The sequence below is a fragment of the Oncorhynchus kisutch genome, linkage group LG22 (genome assembly GCF_002021735.2).
Source record: "Oncorhynchus kisutch isolate 150728-3 linkage group LG22, Okis_V2, whole genome shotgun sequence".
In the NCBI taxonomy this organism is placed as follows: Eukaryota; Metazoa; Chordata; class Actinopteri; order Salmoniformes; family Salmonidae; genus Oncorhynchus; species Oncorhynchus kisutch.
Window position 1 is genome coordinate 46,066,753 of NC_034195.2, and position 17,226 is coordinate 46,083,978.

Below are 17,226 nucleotides of genomic sequence, written 5' to 3' on the forward strand. Positions count from 1 at the left end.
GGTGTGTGTGTGTCTGCGTGCGGGCGCATGTGTGTGTGATGCTAGTGAAATATTCATACATGAGTGGGGTTTGACAAGCTCCACTTGACACTTTCATACTCATTTTCATCTCTCACTGTTCATCACAACACTCCAGTGGAACACTGTACTCTTGACATGTATAGTAGTTGTTGGTTGCCTACAGTTTAACATGTAGTTATACAGTATGTTGTCGTGACTGAAGTAAGACTACCACATACAATTCAGTGTCTAGATACAGTATACAGTATGCAGGATAGTATCTATTCTGATGCCTAGTCACTTTACCCTGCCTTCATGTACATATCTACCTCCAATACCTCGTATTCCTGCACATTGATCTGGTACTGGTACTGCCTGTATATAGCTCCACATTGATCTGGTACTTCCTGTATATAGCTCCACATTGATCTGGTACTTCCTGTATATAGCTCCGCATTGATCTGGTACTGGTACTGCCTGTATATAGCTCCACATTGATCTGGTACTTCCTGTATATAGCTCCACATTGATCTGGTACTTCCTGTATATAGCTCTGATCCCGTCTATTTTATTCCTCCTGTTTTACTACTTTAATTTGTATTTTATTTATTTTTGTACTCTGCATCATTGGGAAGGGCTCGTACGCAGGCATTTCATGATAAAGTCTAAACCCGCTGTATTCGGCTCTTGTGACAAATACGATTTGATTTAGGTTTTTTATTCAGTATTTATTTTCATTTGTTTTATTTAACCTTTATTTTAACATGGAAGACATATTGAGACCTCGGCCTCTTTTACAAATGCACCCTGCATATAAAACATAAATATACACATTATACCCAAACTATATATATGTATTAAATTCCAAGATGGTGTAGCAATCGGACTTTTTGTCTTGTCCCTTCCTGTCCCTTGTTAACATTGTTTTTCCTTTTTTTTTTAAGGATACCTTTAAAAAAAAAATATGTAATTATTTTAATTTACCCCTTTTTCTCCCCAATTTCATGGTATCCAATTGTTTGTTTTAATAGCTACTATCTTGTCTCATCGCTACAACTCCCATATGGGCTCGGGAGAGGCAAAGGTTGAAAGTCATGCGTCCTCCGATACACAACCCAACCAAGCCGTACTGCTTCTTAACACAGCGTGCATCCAACCCGGAAGCCAGCCGCACCAATGTGTCTGAGGAAACACCGTGCACCTGGCAACCTTGGTTAGCACACACTGCGCCCGGCCCGCCACAGGAGTCGCTGGTGTGCAATGAGACAAGGATATCCCTACCGGCCAAACCCTCCCTAACCCAGACGACACTAGGCCAATTGTGCAGACCCAGAGTGTCTGGTGGCACAGCTGCCGCTGCAGTACAGCGCCCTTAACCACTGCGCCACCTGGGAGTCCCTAAGGCTAGTTTTTTCAAGCAGAAATTTGAATCCTGTAGAACAAACTCAAAAAAGTTCTGGGACACTGTAAAGTCCATGGAGAATAAGAGCACCTCCTCCCAGCTGCCCACTGCACTGAGGCTAGGAAACACTGTCACCACCGATAAATCCACTATAATTGAGAATTTCAATAAGCATTTTTCTACGGCTGGCCATGCTTTCCACCTGGCTACCCCAACCCCGGTCAACTGCCCGGCACTCCCCACAGCAACTCGCCCAATCCTCCCCCATTTCTCCTTCACCCAAATCCAGATAGCTGATGTTCTTATAGAACTGAAAAACCTGGACCCCTACAAATCAGCCGGGCTAGACATTCTGGAACTTCTCTTTTCAAAATGATGTGCTGAATTTGTTGCAACCCCTATTACTATCCTGTTCAACCTCTCTTTTGTATTGTCTGAGATTCCCAAAGATTGGAAAGCTACCGCGGTCATCCCCCTCTTCAAAGGGGGAGACACTCTAGATTCAACTTGCTACAGACCTATATCCATCCTACACTGCCTTTCTAAGGTCTTCGAAACTACTCTTTGCATACTACCCGCCAATGTCCAGTCTCTTGACAACAAGGTTAATGAAATCCGAGCAAGGGTAGCATTCCAGAGAGACATCAGAGACTGTAACGTTCTTTGCTTCACAGAAACATGGCTCACTCGAGAGACGCTAACTGAGTCGGTGCAGCCAGCTGGTTTTTCACGCATCGCGCCGACAGAAACAACCATCTTTCTGGTAAGAAGTGGGGCGGTGGGGTATGCCTTATGATTAACGATACGTGGTGTAATCATAACAACATACAGGAACTTAGAATTCATCACAATCAAATGTCGACCGCATTATCTACCAAGAGAATTCTCTTTGATTATAATCACGACCGTATATATTCCCCCCCAAGCAGACACATCGATGGCCCTGAACGAAATGTATTTTATTCTTTGCAAACTGGAAACCCCATATCCTGAGGCTGCATTCATTGTAGCTGGGGATTTTAACAAGGCTAATCTGAAAACAAGACTCCCTAAATTGTATCAGCATATCGATTGTGCAACCAGGGCTGGTAAAACCCTGGATCATTACTATTCTAACTTCCGTGATGCATATAAGGCCCTCCCCCGCCCTCCTTTCGGAAAAGCTGACCACGACTCCATTTTGTTGCTCCCTGCCTATAAACAGAGACTAAAACAGGAAGCTCCCGCGCTCAGGTCTGTTCAATGCTGGTCCGACCAATCTGATTCAAGACTGCTTTGATCACGTGGATTGGGATATGTTCTGCATTGCTTCCAACAACAACATTGATGAATACGCTGATTCGGTGAGAGAGTTCATTAGAAAGTGCATTGACAATGTCGTTCCCATAGCAACGATTAAAACATTCCCAAACCAGAAACCGTGGATTTATGGCAGCATTCAACCACTGCTTTTAACCAGGGCAAGGTGACCGGAAACATGACCGAATACAAACAGTGTAGCTATTCCCTCCGCAAGGCAATCAAACAAGCTAAGCATCAGTATAGAGACAAAGTAGAGTCACAATTAAACGGCTCAGACAAAACAGGTATGTGGCAGGGTCTACAGTCAATCACGGATTACAAAAAGAAAACCAGCCCCGTCACGGACCAGGATGTCTTGCTCCCAGACAGACTAAATAACTTTTTTGCCCGCTTTTAGGACAATACAGTGCCACTGACACGGCCCGCAACCAAGACCTGCGGACTCTCCTTCACTGCAGCCGATGTGAGTAAAACATTTAAACGTGTTAACCCTCGCAAGGCTGCAGGCGCAGACGGCATCCCCAGCAATCCTTATACCAGTCTGCTGTTCTCACATGCTTCAAGAGGGCCACCATTGTCCCTGTTCCCAAGAAAGCTAAGGTAACTGAGCTAAACGACTACCGCCCGTAGCACTCACTTCCGTCATCATGAAGTGCTTTGAGAGACTAGTCAAGGACCATATCACCTCCACCTTACCTGACACCCTAGACCCACTCCAATTTGCTTACCGCCCAAATAGGTCCACAGACGACGCAATCGCAACCACACTGGACACTGCCCTAACCCATCTGGACAAGAGGAATACCTATGTGAGAATGCTGTTCATCGACTACAGCTCAGCATTTAACACCATAGTGCCCTCTAAACTCGTCATCAAGTTCGAGACCCTGAGTCTCGACCCCGCCCTGTGCAACTGGGTACTGGACTTCCTGATGGGCCGCCCCCCGGTGGTGAGGGTAGGTAACAACATCAAGGGTGCGTTCTGAGCCCTCTCTTGTACTCCCTGTTCACCCACGACTGCGTGGCCATGCACGCCCCCAACTCAATCATCAAGTTTGCAGACGACACTACAGTGGTAGGCTTGATTACCAACAACTACGAGACTGCCTACAGGGAGGAGGTGAGGGCCCTCGGAGTGTGGTGTCAGAAAAATAACCTCACACTCAACTTCAACAAAACTAAGGAGATGATTGTGGACTTCAGGAAACAGCAGAGGGAACACCCCCCTATCCACATCGATGTAACAGTAGTGTAGAAGGTAGTAATTTTTAAGTTCCTCGGCGTACACATCACAGACAAACTGAATTGGTCCACCCACACAGGCAGCATCGTGAAGAAGGCGCAGCAGCGCCTCTTCAACCTCAGGAGGCTGAAGAAATTTGGCTTTTCACCAAAAGCACTTACAAACTTCTACAGATGCACAATCGAGAGCATCCTGCCGGGCTGTATCACCGCCTGGTACGGCAACTGCTCCGCCCACAACCGTAAGGCTCTCTAGAGGGTAGTGAGGTCTGCACAACGCATCACCGGGGGCATACTACCTGCCCTCCAGGACACCTACACCACCCGATGTCACAGGAAGGCCATGAAGTTCAACAAGGACAACAACCACCCGAGCCACTGCCTGTTAACCCCGCTATCATCCAGAAGGCGAGGTCAGTACAGGTGCATCAAAGCAGGGACCGGAGAGACTGAAAAACAGCTTCTATCTCAAGGCCATCAGACTGTTAAACAGCCACCACTAACATTGAGTGGCTGCTGCCAACACACCGACTCAACTCCAGCCACTTTAATAATGGGAATTTATGGAAATTGATGTATAATATAACACTAGCCACTTTAAACAATGCTACTTAATATAATGTTTACATACCCTACATTACTAATCTCATATGTATATACTGTACTCTATATCATCTACTGCATCTTTATGTAATACATGTATCACTAGCCACTTTAAACTATGCCACTTTGTTTACATACCCTACATTACTCATCTCATATGTATATACTGTCCTCGATACCATCTATTGCATCTTGCCTATGCCGTTCTGTACCATCACTCATTCATATATCCTTATGTACATATTCTTTATCCCTTTACACTTGTGTGTATAAGGTAGTAGTTTTGGAATTGTTAGGTTAGATTACTCGTTGGTTATTACTGCATTCTCGGAACTAGAAGCACAAGCATTTCGCTACACTTGCATTAACATCTGCTAACCATGTGTATGTGACAAATCGATTCGATTTTTTGATTTGATTTGAAAGCCAATTTTTAAAAAAAGATTACCTACCATTTCGATTCCCACCGTACCTTTTCCGCTATGCCATCTGGTTTCAGAGCTGGGTGCACCTCAGCCATGCACAAGGTCCTAAACGATATCATAACCGCCATCGATAAGAGACATTACTGTGCAGCCGTATTCATCGACCTGTCCAAGACTTTCGACTCATTATTTTTGGCAGACTCAACAGCCTTGGTTTCTCAAATGATTGCCTCGCCTGGTTCACCAACTACTTCTCTGATAGAGTTCAGTGTGTCAAATCGGAGGGCCTGTTGTCCGGACCTCTTGCAGTCTCTATGGGGGTGCCACAGGGTTCAATTCTCGGGCCGACTCTCTTCTCTGTATACATCAATGATGTCGCCCTCGCTGCTGGTGATTCTCTGATTCACATCTATGCAGACGACACCATTCTGTATTCTTCTGGCCCGTCTTTGGACACTGTGTTAACTAACCTCCAGACGAGCTTCAATGCCATACAACTCTCCTTCTGTGGCCTCCAACTGCTCTTAAATGCAAGTAAAACTAAATGCATGCTCTTCAACCGGTCGCTGCCCGCACCTGCCAGCATCACTACTCTGGACTGTTCGGACTTAGAATATGTGGACAACTACAAATACCTAGGTGTCTGGCTAGACTGTAAACTCTCCTTCCAGACTCACATTAAGCATCTCTAATCCAAAATCTAGAATCTGCTTCCTATTTCGCAACAAAGCATCCTTCACTCATGCTGCCAAACATACCCTCGTAAAACTGATCATCCTACCGATCCTCGACTTCGGCGATGTCATCTATAAAATATCCTCCAACACTCTACTCAACAAATTGGATGCAGTCTATCACAGTGCCATCCGTTTTGTCACCAAAGCCCCATATATTACCCACCACTGCGACCTGTACGCTCTCGTTGGCTGACCATCGCTTCATACTCGTCGCAAACCCACTGGCTCCAGGTCATCTACAAGTAGTTGGTCACTGGTCACTCATTGGTCACCCCCAATGCCAATTCCTCCTTTGGCCGCCTTTCCTTCCAGTTCTCTGCTGCCAATGACTGGAACGAACTGCAAAAATCACTGAAGCTGGAGACCCATATCTCCCTCACTAGCGTTAAGCACCAGCTGTCAGAGCACTGCACCTGTACATAGCCCATCTGTAAACAGCCCATCCAACTACCTCATCCCCGTACTGTATTTATTTATTCATCTTGGTCCTTTGCACCCCAGTGTCTCTACTTGCACATTCATCTTCTGCACATCTTCCATTCCGGTGTCTAATTGGTATATTGTAATTACTTTGCCACCATGGCCTATTTATTGCCTTACCTCCCTTATCTCATTTGCACTCATTTGCACTCACTGTTTATAGGTTTTTCTTTTTTCTACTGTATTATTGACTGTATGTTTGTTAATTCCATGTGTAACTCTGTGTTGTTGTATGTGTCGAACTGCTGTGCTTTATGTTGGCCAGGTCGCAGTTGTAAATGAGAACTTGTTCTCAACTAGCCTACCTGGTTAAATAAAGGTGAAATAAAAAAATATAAAAAATAAAAGCACAAATACAACATCACTAATCACCCAGAAAAACAGTTACCTTCATCCCCAAACAAGTTCCCAATCAATACTTTAAATTGCCCAAATGCCACAAAAACATCAATTTTCTTCCAGCATTTCGATGCCTTAAAAGTAAAAGCAGATTTACCTAGCTTGGTGGAGACCCTAGAAACCTCCGTATTATACATAGAGTTCTATACCTTCAGGACCCCAATGCTATAGTTAATGTTATTCCAGATGGTTAAACTGATCCATCAAACAAAGTGACCAGGTTAGGCAGGAAAATTGCACCATTAAATCCAAATTAGATTCCACTCTCCAAATGGGGCGGAAGGTCTCAGAACACTTAATTCATTTCTACCAGATTAGTGGTGGAATATTCTCTAATGTCAATAACAGAAATGGTGCTCTCCTGACAGCAGGCCTCTTTTAATCCAAGCTACTCACAGTGAGACAGCATTGATTGCTGCTGCCATGCTCTGCATAATTCAGCCATGCTGCTCATCCTCATAGAGCAATAAAAATATTAGCCTCAGGGGAAAAAGTAAACAGGAGAGTGAAAGTTGCAAATCATCACTTCATCCTCCTTTATTTTGTTCTCCAGTAGCGTCTCCATAGCTCATCATGAGGACGAGGCCCTATCTCCACATTCTGCAGAAATATCAATATAGATTCATGAGTCTCCCTGAAGCAAGGTCCTCAGCTAATTAAATCTGTAATCACTTTGTAGTGTAAAAACAGCAGAGGGGGGGCTGCATGTTGAAATGAGGGCCAGTAGAGTTTTACTTAACAAAGAAAGATAATTGGGTTCAGGGCCATTCGTTCTCCTCATAAAATACAGAGGTTTCTACTCCCCATCAGGCTACTGATATCAGAATTCCCCCTGAAGAGAGAGAGAGAGACAGAGAGAGAGAGAGACACACACACCGAGAGAGCGAGGGAGAGGGACCGAGAGAGGTTACATGGAGGAGCAAGACACCGCCGTCAAGGGCACGACAGACAAGCACTCGTTTTGTCTTGAGGGTTTAAGTCAGTGATGGAATGGAGAAGGTAATGGGATTCAGGGGAGCTCCAGACAGAGCTGGAATTCTAATGGAGGACAGAGGGAGGAGATACTCTCTGTAGGAGTGCATGAACGCCTTTCATCTCTGGGGTATGGTTCAGTCTATCAAGGTGCTGCATGTTTTAGTCCTGCTTTCGTATGACCCAGGTACTAGCATGCTCACACGTCTCACTTTGCTATTCACCTATACACCACCTTGGACCCAGCCGAACCGTATAATTAAAATGAATATATTCTCAGGCAGATCACTTGCTCATGTTATGTGGACTGGCAAGCCTATTGGGTGAACCATTTGGACTTTTTGATTTGTGACACAATGAAAATGTGTACAACAACGTACTCTCTCAGACTCAACCTCTTTTATCATGGTCCTTCGAGCCAGATAGGAACAGTACTCTCTCCAGACATCATCAAAACGATGAGATGTTCTTTTCCTTTGGGGTCACATGACAAGAAAACATAAACTCTCTCTGGAAGTATTCATCATCAGTGAGCTGAGCCTTCAGGTTGGCCCCTCCTCCTCTTCTGTGTTACTGCACACTCTTCTGTGTTACTCACACGTGTGCCCTTTCCCAGTGCACATCATCTAAAGGACTCAGACTGGGTGAGAGGAGAGGCAGGCCAACCACAGTATGTCGGGGTTATCCGTACCCTGGAGGAATGTCCATGGTGACCTGATTTCCTCCTGTTATGTCCCACATTTACTGGGCCATTCGCTCTCCGATTCTCTAATCCACCTGATCCTGACCGCCACTGTCATTTTGTGGAAAATAAAAATGTAAATCAGAGAAATCTTGAGCTATCATGAGAACAATTTAGTATTTTACTCATAATCCATCTAACCTTAGACGTGAAGTGTTCTCGACTCCCTGTAGAGATGTCTGTTCCCTTCTTTGATTCTGACCAATAATTAAAATCATAGAAGTTATAAGAAACAATAACTCTCAGGTCATCTTAGATCTGGTTTTGAAATTACTCTTTGAATTACATTGATAATGACATTGCTTGTTGTTTCCAACATCAGTGGAATACATCAGCAGAGGGTTTTGAAGAGCCCGCCACGGTCCTCCTCATTCCTCGGTCTCATGCTGTCACATTTATTACCCAGATCTGAGTTATGGTCTGTTGATTCTTCACGTCTTCAGTACTGTCTTTCATTTTAGCATCTGGGCTTAATTGGTGCGATGCTGTAAAGCCACAGCTGCTCTCTCTGTTAGGGCAATAAATTACCCCAATTAGGAGGCAAACAAAGGGGCTTGGCTGTCTGATCAATGCTGCAGCCACTCTGGTACACACCCATAGGTAGAGCCTGAGTCCCAATCGGTACACTCTTCCCTACATAGTGCACTACTTTTGACCAGAGCCCTATGGAGTCCTACAGAGCCCTGATCAAAAGCAGTGCACTGTAGGGAAAAGGGTGCCGTTCGGGACGCAGGCAGGGAAGGACATGCTGTAACGAGGCTTCATTGACACTGAGTTTATCTCAAACACCTGTGTCCCATTTTGGCCTGGAATCCAACTGCTTCCTGCATCATCTGCATCAGGAAGCATATACCATGGATGAGATTTAAACAGACATTTTAACGGCATCCACCTCTGATGAAAATATCTTTGACTGCAGGGTGTAGTACGCCAAGCAGTTTAGAATGTGTGTTGGCCATAACATGGTATCAACACCTCCACTTCTGCTTCACAGCTACAGTATGTTTGAGCTCCATAACAGAAGCATCATGTTAAAACAAAGAAAATAAAGGACTAAGTACCTCATCTGTGTATTGAGTGTAAGTTACAGAGCTGGTTGCATATGGGGTTCCACATATACATTCTATAATACATATAATACATAATACATAATCACTGGATAATCTCCACAGAAAGGAGGGAAGGATACAGAGGAGGAATAACAATAGAAACATCTGTGCCACTTCACAGTTACTATGCCGTAAACCATCACTTTATTCTTCAGTTGGAAAACATTGCCATTTACCCTCTCCATTGCTACATGATATGACATATTTATGTGAAACTGCAAAATACTGGAAGATATTTATCTCAAGAGGTCTTTACCTCCTCTCAGGTGTTCTAGGTCCACTGTATTGCAAAGCACCATGACTCTGTCAAGCAAGTCTGGCAAGCGAGAGGTAGCCTAGCCGTTAAGAGTGTTGGGTCAGTAATCGAAAGGTTGCTGGTTCGATTCCCTGAGGCAACTAAGTGAAAAATATGTCAATGTACCCTTGAGCAAGGCACTTAACTCTAATTGCTCCTGTAAAGTGCTATGGATAAGAGTGTTTGCTAAATTACTAAAATGATATTAAAAGCCATGAAACAAACAATAGAGAAAGGAGATTTATTTTTTGTCAAGTTTTTGTCCTGATCTAATCATCTCTCTCTCTTTACATCTGGCCCAGCCACACCATCCTTAATCTCTCCACGAACGGAGGCCCTAAGAACTGAACACTCCATTAAGCCGGACAGAGTTTGACAAGAACAATGAAGTGCGCTTTTTCCTGTGGCCTCGAGTGTCTGTCTGAATAATGAGGGGCATTGTGGACCCTCCGCTTTCTCCTTCTCCTTCCATCCGATTCACTCTTCCTCTTCCTGTTCCCTCCATCTTATTCACTCTTCCTGTTCCCTTCATATCATTTACTCTTCCTCTTCCTGTTCCCTCCATCTCATTCACTCTTCCTCTTCCTGTTCCCTCCATCTCATTCAATCTTCCTCTTCCTGTTCCCTCCATCACATTCACTCTTCCTCTTCCTGTTCCCTCCATCACATTCACTCTTCCTCTTCCTGTTCCCTTCATCTCATTCACTCTTCCTCTTCCTGTTCTCTCCATCTCATTCACTCTTCCTCTTCCTGTTCCCTTCATCTCATTCACTCTTCCCATTGAAGATCCAGTCTGGAGAGAGAAAGGGTCTGGAGAGAGAGTCTGGAGAGAGAGTGAGAGAGAGAGAGAGAGAGCAAGCGAGCAATAGAGTGTGTGTGGGGGGGTCTCGGGATCTGTGATTGTCTCAGAATAGAATGGTCATGTAAGACCTGTCACTCTAATTTTGGGAAAAGTGAATTGGATAAATTATGTGTGGGTTTTTCAAACCGAGACCCTCATTTTTGCCATTTATATCCTGCGATGAACAATGGTAAAAAATGTTTCAGTTTAATGGTTTTAATACACAGATTAATACACAAATATGACAGAACAGTGTTGAGACGCCACAGCACAGAGATGGAGCTACACAGTATAGCGTGTCAGAGAGATATTATTATTGTGATTCATCTTTGAGGCAAGCTAATATTATAAACTCAGTCACACCCACCCACAAACTGGGTTTATTGTATTCATTTATGAAAGGGGAACTCTATGCTGTAATCTAAACAAGTGGATTGATCATTTAATTCAAGTATCTTGCTCTTCGGAGGAGCAATTAAATGGTTATTACCGATCAACAAAGTTGTTCTAACCAACAGTCCATGAAATTGAGAATATTTTTTATATTAAAGTAAGAAGACGTTTTATATCTAATTACAAACCGAGTCCGAGCCCTGAATGCTTTGGCTGAAAGCCTTATACCACGGCCATGACAAAACATTTATTTTTACTGTTCTAATTATGTTTGTAACAGGTTTATAATAACAATAAGGCACATCGGGGGTTTGTGGTATATGGCCAATACACCACGGCTAAGGGCTGTATCCAGGCACTCTGCGTTGCGTCGTGGGTAAGAACAGTCCTTAGCCGTAGTATATTGGCCATAAACCACATCCCCTCATGCCTTATTGCTTAAGTAACTCACTCAGAGGCACAACCAGGAATGGTGTAGAAAATGTTCACACTTTAGAGTCCACTTTTGAAAGGAGAACACCTTTTGAAAACACCCACTCTCTGTATGTTTCCTTCTGTGTTATAGCCTTGGGTGCCCTTATTTCCCCCATTTCCTGTGTTTCAGGCTGCTGTCTGAAAGAAATGCCTCGTCTTAGAGTTTTGTAGATATGACTAACAGGGTCATCCTGCTTATTATGACAATACTGTTATGATAATGGAAGTGAGGGTCTATGCTATGGTAATGGTGCTGTGGAAATGGATTGCCTTTATTATACATGGCACTATGGTCTTATGGTAATGGTTAGCAAGGTCATCCTATACGGGTTATGGTGATGCCTGGTTCAGATGTTTGTTCACCTGCCCGCAATTGCTTATAACACATCCTCAACCGCGTGACTATATGTGATAAAGTGAACATCTGAGGCCCACACTCGACCCTAACCTGCATATATTATTTATCATTTATTTCACCTTTATTTAACCAGGTAGGCCAGTTGAGAACACCTTTATTTAACCAGGTAGGCCAGTTGAGAACACCTTTATTTAACCAGGTAGGCCAGTTGAGAACACCTTTATTTAACCAGGTAGGCCAGTTGAGAACACCTTTATTTAACCAGGTAGGCCAGTTGAGAACACCTTTATTTAACCAGGTAGGCTAGTTGAGAACACCTTTATTTAACCAGGTAGGCCAGTTGAGAACACCTTTATTTAACCAGGTAGGCCAGTTGAGAACACCTTTATTTAACCAGGTAGGCCAGTTGAGAACAAGTTCTCATTTACAGCTGCGACCTGGCCAAGATAAAGCAAAGCAGTAAGACAAAAACAACAACACAGAGTTACACATGGGATAAACAAACGTACAGTCAATAACACAATAGAAAAATCTATGTACAGAGTGTGCAAATGTAGTAAGATTAGGGAGGTAAGGCAATAAATAGTCAATAGTGGCGAAATAATTACAATTTAGCATTAACACTGGAGTGATAGATGTACAGATGATGATGTGCAAGTAGAGATACTGGGGTGCAAAAGAGAAGGGGGAAAAAAACAGGTAGTTGGGTGGACTATTTACGTTCCAGAGTCAAAATTTACAGTCAGTGTCCAGATTTCAGATAGGCTACTATTCCATTTAACCCATCTGAACAGTACAGTTACCTCGACTTGTCATTTTGAAGTCTCCGTCTTATGACTGTAGAATTTGCATAGTGCCTCACAAATCATCACACATAACACTGCTAACATCATCTTTTACCACTTCACCAAACATTAGACTAATGTTCTGGTGCTTCTATTAATTTTGAACTCTCTATTTCACAGCTTTTCTCTTATTGAATTAAACTCCTACATTTTCCTTTCTGCCTCAGTGGATCGACGTAAACTTTTTATGATCTCAAAAGCGTTTGTCAATTGTTGTGTATTTGACATGCTACAGCCCTAAAGCTGAGGCTACGTACTAACGGCAGATAAAAATAATGAAAGACAAAACCACAGGGACTGTGGGTTATGAGTCATCCAGCGCATCACTAATGTATGGTGTTATGGTAATTGCTTGCGAGGGCATCCCTTATGGGTGATGGTGCTATGGAGATTAAGAGAGAGTGTTGTCCTCTATATATTACTGTATATAACTGTATATTACCGTATGATGATGGTTTTGTTGTAATGAAAAATGGGGCGGGGTGTACTGTGTGCTATGAGAATGGCGTGAAGGGCATGACCCGTGCAGGCAGCGTGAATATCCAGAGTAACAAAGACAATGTGCTGTGTGCATGTGTGCGTGTGTGTGTGTTTGTGTGTGTGTGTGTCCTTGGGGGTTTGTGTGTGTATATCTGTGTCTTCTTGTATATGCAGCAGTGACGGAGCAGCAGAGAAAGAGTGAGAGAGGCTTAGTTAGCTGTCTGTTTGGCGCTCCACCACCCCTGTGATGTATGTTTATGGCCCATCATGGAGAGCCAATTACCCTGCCTCTGTGTGGGAGCACCACACCATCTCATCTCTGCCATCAGTGTCTCTGTGCTCTGCGTAGAGGGACAATCAGCCACAGTTAGACTAGAGAGAGAAAGAGATAGAGAGCGAGAGAGAGAGAGTGAATGACAGTTAGACTAGAGAGAGAGAGAGAGAGAAAGAGAGAGAGAGAGAGAACAACAGTTAGACTAGAGAGAGAGAGAGAGAGAGAGAGAGAGTGAACAACAGTTAGACTAGAGAGAGAGAAAGAGAGAGAGAGAACAACATGTAGACTAGAGAGAGAAAGAGAGAGAGAGAGTCAGCTACAGTTAGACTGGACAGAGAGAGAGAGAGAGAGTCAGTCACAGTTAGACTGGACAGAGAGAGAGAGAGAGGTACACCTATAGCTCATCTCTTGGCAGTAGTACTGTAGACTACTTTATCACTGACCTCAACCCAGAGTCTCTCAGAGCGTTCACAGTCAGCCCACTGACACCCCTATCAGACCACAGCAAAATCACAGTCTACTTAAACAGAGCAATACTCAATCATGAGGCATCAAAGCCAAAGGAACTGAGTAACATTAAGAAATGCTATAGATGGAAGGAATGCAGTTTGGAAACCTACCAAAAAACAATTAGGCAACAACAAGTTCAATCCCTCTTAGACAATTTCCTGGGTAAAACGTTCCACTGTAATAGTGAAGGTGTAAACTTGGCAGTAGAAAATCTTAACAGTATATTTGACCTCTCAGCTTCCCTATCAAATCTAAAAATCTCAAATAGAAAACCAAAGAAAATTAACAATAATGACAAATGGTTTGATGAAGAATGCAAAAATCTAAGAAAGAAATTGAGAAACCTGTCCAACCAAAAACATAGAGACCCGGAAAACCTGAGTCTACGCCTTCACTATGGTGAATCACTAAAACAATACAGAAATACACTACGGAAAAAGAAGGAACAGCATGTCAGAAATCAGCTCAATGCAATTGAAGAATCCATAGACTCTAACCACTTCTGGGAAAATTGGAAAACACTAAACAAACAACAACACGAAGAATTATCTATCCAAAATGGAGATGTATGGGTAAACCACTTCTCCAATCTTTTTGGCTCTATAACAAAGAATAAAGAGCAAAAACATATACATGATCAAACACAGATCTTAGAATCAACTATTAAAGACTACCAGAACCCACTGGATTCTCCAATTACATTGAAAGAGTTACAGGACAAAATAAAAACCCTCCAACCCAAAAAGGCCTGTGGTGTTGATGGTATCCTCAATGAAATGATCAAATATACAGACAACAAATTCCAATTGGCTATACTAAAACTCTTTAACATCATACTTAGCTCTGGCATCTTCCCCAATATTTGGAACCAAGGACTGATCACCCCAATCCACAAATGTGGAGACAAATTTGACCCCAATAACTACCGTGGAATATGTGTCAACAGTAACCTTGGGAAAATCCTCTGCATTATTATTAACAGCAGACTCGTACATTTCCTCAATGAAAACAATGTACTGAGCAAATGTCAAATTGGCTTTTTACCAAATTACCGTACAACAGACCATGTATTCACCCTGCACACCCTAATTGACAATCAAACAAACCAAAACAAAGGCAAAGTCTTCTCATGCTTTGTTGATTTCAAAAAAGCCTTCGACTCAATCTGGCATGAGGGTCTGCTATACAAACTGATGGAAAGTGGTGTTGGGGGTAAAACATACGACATTATAAAATCCATGTACACAAACAACAAGTGTGCGGTTAAAATTGGCAAAAAACACAAATTTCTTCACACAGGGTCGTGGGGTTAGACAGGGATGCAGCTTAAGCCCCACCCTCTTCAACATATATATCAACGAATTGGCGAGGGCACTAGAAAAGTCTGCAGCACCCGGCCTCCCCCTGCTAGAATCCGAAGTCAAATGTCTGCTGTTTGCTGATGATCTGGTGCTTCTGTCACCAACCAAGGAGGGCCTACAGCAGCACCTAGATCTTATGCACAGATTCTGTCAGACCTGGGCCCTGACAGTAAATCTCAGTAAGACCAAAATAATGGTGTTCCAAAAAAGGTCCAGTCACCAGGACCACAAATACAAATTCCATCTAGACACTGTTGCCCTAGAGCACACAAAAAACTATACATACCTTGGCCTAAACATCAGCACCACAGGTAACCTCCACAAAGCTGTGAACGATCTGAGAGACAAGGCAAGAAGGGCATTCTATGCCATCAAAAGAAACATAAATTTCAACTTACCAATTAGGATCTGGCTAAAAATACTTGAATCAGTCATAGAGCCCATTGCCCTTTATGGTTGTGAGGTCTGGGGTCCGCTCACCAACCAAGACTTCACAAAATGGGACAAACACCAAATTGAGACTCTGCACGCAGAATTCTGCAAAAATATCCTCCGTGTACAACGTAGAACACCAAATAATGCATGCAGAGCAGAATTAGGCCGATACCCACTAATTATCAAAATCCAGAAAAGAGCTGTTAAATTCTACAACCACCTAAAAGGAAGCGATTCCCAAACCTTCCATAACAAAGCCATCACCTACAGAGAGATGAACCTGGAAAAGAGTCCCCTAAGCAAGCTGGTCCTGGGGCTCTGTTCACAAACACAAACACACACTACAGAGCCCCAGGACAGCAGCACAATTAGACCCAACCAAATCATGAGAAAACAAAAAGATAACTACTTAACACATTGGAAAGAATTAACAAAAAAACTGAGCAAACTAGAATGCTATTTGGCCCTACACAGAGAGTACACAGCGGCAGAATACCTGACCACTGTGACTGACCCAAAATTAAGGAATGCCTTGACTATGTACAGACTCAGTGAGCATAGCCTTGCTATTGAGAAAGGCCGCCGTAGGCAGACTTGGCTCTCAAGAGAAGACAGGCTATGTGCTCACTGCCCACAAAATGAGGTGGAAACTGAGCTGCACTTCCTAACCTCCTGCACAATGTATGACCATATTAGAGAGACATATTTCCCTCAGATTACACAGATCCACAAAGAATTCGAAAACAAATCCAATTTTGAAAAACTCCCATATCTACTGGGTGAAATTCCACAGTGTGCCATCACAGCAGCAAGATTTGTGACCTGTTGCCACGAGAAAAGGGCAACCAGTGAAGAACAAACACCATTGTAAATACAACCCATATTTATGCTTATTTATTTTATCTTGTGTCCTTTAGCCATTTGTACATTGTTAGAACACTGTATATATATATAATATGACATTTGTAATGTCTTTACTGTTTTGAAACTTCTGTATGTGTAATGTTTACTGTTAATTTTTGTTGTTTTTCACTTTATATATTCACTTTGTATGTTGTCTACCTCACTTGCTTTGGCAATGTTAACACATGTTTCCCATGCCAATAAAGCCCTTGAATTGAATTGAATTGAATTGAGAGAGAGTCAGCCACAGTTAGACTAGAGACTAGAGAGAGGCAGAGTGGACATCGTAGGCAAAGCCAGCGTTTTTCCTTTACCAGGGAAACTCTTGAGAGGAGAGTCATCTTCAAATGTAAGGCAGTGTACTAGTCACAGTGGGAAGCTCAGGGGAGTTGTGACCTTATTGTTTGCTGTACTGTTTGTTGTATGTGTGCGCACGCAGAAAATGAGCTACTCTTTCGCATGCAAGCGCAAGCTGCACATACACTTACACACACGCTACGGTACATGTGCTCCACACGCTCATACACACACACACACACAGAAACACACACGGTATAATACATTGATGTATACCTTGGCACATACACACAGGGTACAGAGATGAACAATGGAATGCCGATGTGCACGGTATAATGAATTCACTT

General features: G+C 43.1%; 1 protein-coding gene across 3 annotated transcripts in view; it reads left to right on the forward strand.

Annotated features, from left to right (window-relative positions):
• Positions 1-17,226, forward strand: part of mgat4c (mgat4 family member C) — a 178,695-nt gene that overhangs the window by 77,499 nt on the left and 83,970 nt on the right. The window lies entirely within an intron of this gene.